This window comes from Hypomesus nipponensis, chromosome 9 (assembly GCF_054491055.1).
Source record: "Hypomesus nipponensis isolate SF chromosome 9, ASM5449105v1, whole genome shotgun sequence".
Taxonomy (NCBI): Eukaryota; Metazoa; Chordata; class Actinopteri; order Osmeriformes; family Osmeridae; genus Hypomesus; species Hypomesus nipponensis.
In genome coordinates this window covers 20,818,047-20,821,555 of record NC_140369.1, presented here as the reverse complement: position 1 = coordinate 20,821,555, position 3,509 = coordinate 20,818,047, and the positions used below count along the sequence as shown (strand labels likewise).

Sequence of the window (3,509 nt, the reverse complement as noted above, 5' to 3'; positions counted from 1 at the left end):
TGTGGGACTACTTAACTCAAATAATTGACATAAGACAGAATTCATATTTAATTTTTGAAGCTGTGTTCTTGTACTATTGCTAAGGACAATAACATAACACACGGTTTGTTTGGTGACCAACTACCTATATAATAAAATGAGGTATTAAAATGCTTCAGCTAAAATACCCTAAAAGGGTGTGACAGAGTGACATCATCATGCAATAAATCACACCTCTTCCACCACTTGCGTCTCCTGGAGGTCATGAAATTGACTATGGTACGGGTACAATTCAGCAGCCATAGGGAATGTATTTTGGGGCTTGAATTCAGACTCAATATTATGACGGACAGTCTATATTCAATGTCTGTGTTTAACACTTTGATGTTATCAGGCATAACAACAGATGTTTCCTTGAGTATTTCAAGAGTAGCATGTATGTTTAATGCTATAAAAATGTTATTGATTAAAAAGGCATTTTCCAGAATGACATTGCTGAGGAATAGACTTGACTCTTTACTGTCTAGGCATTATAACAAAAAAACAGGACAGTGACAAACGTTTCAAATGTGACAACATTGTTCTTTTTTTCTCAACATGGTTCCTCTGGATTCCCATGGTAAAACCTGGAAAGTTAGCGGGGGGGGAAAACATTGATTCACCGACTCTCTGGTCCCATTTAAATACACAACATGCACAATCAGGGTGACCAACAAGATTATATTAACTAACAAACAATAACATTACAAACATCTACCTGAACGAACACAACAACTGAAATCCCTCGCAAGGCTGTTGTAACCAAACTATTTTCCACAAGTCTTTGCGTTTTTGGACATGCCGCACTGCATGCTGGGTACCCAAGTGGCTGACGCTGATTATCTAGCTGTGCACCAACTGCGTGATATGAGTATTCGTTTTTGGTCAGCTTGGTACAAAGGTTAAGAAACGGTTGACAACAGGCCAACAGACTGTGCCTAGTTTCAAACCTGTGACCTTGCACTTTGCAGGACAACGTTTCAACCCATTGGCCTACCTGCAAAGCTGAGAGATTCTCGTCAGTTTCTGTATAAAAAAAGACAGCCGTTTCTCCTGCAGCATGGATTGCTCGATTCGGCCAAAGTTTAAACAGCTGTAATTCAATGATCTTTTGACATATCAAGGTGAAATTGCGCATGGTACTTCAGAACGATGTCATCCTGTTTAACTAAACAGATATTCAAATTTAAGACGGGCTAAATGACTGTGGCTGGATTCGATCCTACGACCTCCTACTTTACAGGTCACCGTCCCAGCCCAGCGAGCTAATCTCAGTGTTGAATGTTTTTACGTTCAGTTACTGTATAAAAAAAGTACGCTGTTTCTCCTGTGGTAAGCGAAAGTTGAAACAGCTCTAATTCCATCATATTTTGACATACCAAGGTGAAATTCTGTACGGTACGTCAGAGTAATGTCACCTTAAAGCCTATTAGGTTTGAAAAACCATCTTTCAAAAATGACATTTGATTTAGTAACACAAACGTATTGAGTAAATAGAGACATTTACATAAATACACCCCTTTCAGCCATTTTGTACTTGATTCAATTACCTTAAGTAACATTTTTAAATACGTCAATGATACATATATGTACCAAATTTCAAGTCAATTAGACCTTTGGTTCAAGAGAAGAGGAATTTTGAATGTTTTCCCAAATTATCACTATACAGGAAAATCCATCATGGCGGACCTTATGGGTCCTTGAGGCCTTTTTGTTCCTCATGAAAAATGAGGCATGCACACCAAGTTTCAGAAGAATTGGAGCAATGGGGTGGAAATGCAATCACTCTGAAAAGTGGACATTTGGGCGTGGCCTGTGGCGCCCCCTAGGGTCTGATGTGGGCCAGTCTGTGTTTGGGTTGTAGTTGTGGCATGTTGTATCAATATGCCAAATTTCAAAACTTTTTACCAATGTGTTCATGAGATAAATTACAAGAATAAATATAACTGCAAGCAGTAATGGCGGATTCCTCCAAACACTGCAAACCATTGAAAAATGTTTATTCTTGACAAATTGTAACTGTATAGAAAAATGTATGCTGCAGAATTACCAATGGCATACCAAATCGGAAATGCAATACCATCAAGATCCACAAGGGCCTTTATTTCAAGCCAGTAAGTGAAGGAAGGGGGCTTGGTGAGCTTATCCATTCCAGAAAGCCTTGTATCTTTATGCATTAAGGCGTGGCCTGTAGCGCCACCTATGGGTAATGGTGGGCCATTTGTGGTGTGGTAGTTACTTTTGGCCTATACTATTAATGTTTCAGGATTTTAAAAACTTTTTACCATTGCATATAAAATCGCAAATGCAATACCAACAGGATCCACATGGGCTTTGGGTAAAGTGTCGTAGTTACTCTTGGCCTGTACTGTCAATGTGTCAGGATTTGGAGACCTTTTTACTATTGCATACAAAGTAGGAAATGCAATGACAGGTCCTCAAGGGCCTATGCTGATATTCAAGGAATGATTGGGGGCTTGGTCAGCCCACACAGTCCTGATATGTTGCGTGTGTGTCTTGCCAAGCCCGCGCGTGTCAAGGGAAGAATGAGTGTGTGAGAATTTGGAGCATGCGCGGGCAGGAGCAGGGGACACATTTCATTGTAAATTTCCCTAGAAATTAGCCAAGCATGCATGTTTCAAAGATTCACCAAAAATCGACCTTTCATCTTAGAGTCAACTTTTTCCCAGATTTGTGTACTAAACATTCTCAAGAGTCTTCATATGAACTTGTTTGACTGGCTTACGTGTAAAGCATTGCGAACCATTGAAAAATGTATATTCTTGACAAATTGTAACTGTATAGAAAAATCAATGCTGCAGAATTTCAAATGGGATACCAAATCTGAAATGCAATAACATCAAGATCCACAGGGGCCTTTATTTCAAGCCAAGAAGTGAAGTGCTTTAATCTTCACAAGAAGTGATGTGCTTTGTGCTTTAGGGCGTGGCCTGTAGCAACGCCTATTGGTAATGGTGGGCCATTTGTGGTGTGGTAGTTACTCTTGGCCTATACTATCAATGTTTCAGGATGTTTTTAACTTTTTACCATTGCATACAAAATCGGAAATGCAATACCAACAAGATCCACACGGGCTTTTGTTAAAGTGTTGTCGTTACTGTTGGCCTTTACTATCAATGTTTCAGGATTTGGAGAACTTTTTACCATGGCAAACAAAATCTGAAATGCAATACCATCAAGATCCACAAAGCCTTTGCAAAAGACCAAGGAATGAGTGGGGGCTTGGTAAGCCCCCACTCATTTGGGTAATAGTGGGCCATTTGTGGTGTGGTAGTTACTCTTGGTCTATACTATCAATGTTTCAGGATTTGTATAACTTTTTACCATTGTATACAAAATCGGAAAAGCAATACCAACAAGATCCACATGGGCTTTTTGTTAAAGTGTTTCTTTGCCTATACTATCTATGTTTCAGGATTTTGAGACCTTTTTACCATTGCATACAAAATCGGAAATGCAATACCATCAAG

General features: G+C 39.4%; 1 protein-coding gene across 2 annotated transcripts in view; it reads right to left on the bottom strand.

Annotated features, from left to right (window-relative positions):
* LOC146273450 (uncharacterized) overlaps positions 1-3,509 on the bottom strand; it is a 133,474-nt gene that overhangs the window by 103,219 nt on the left and 26,746 nt on the right. The gene's annotated exons all lie outside the window — the stretch shown is intronic.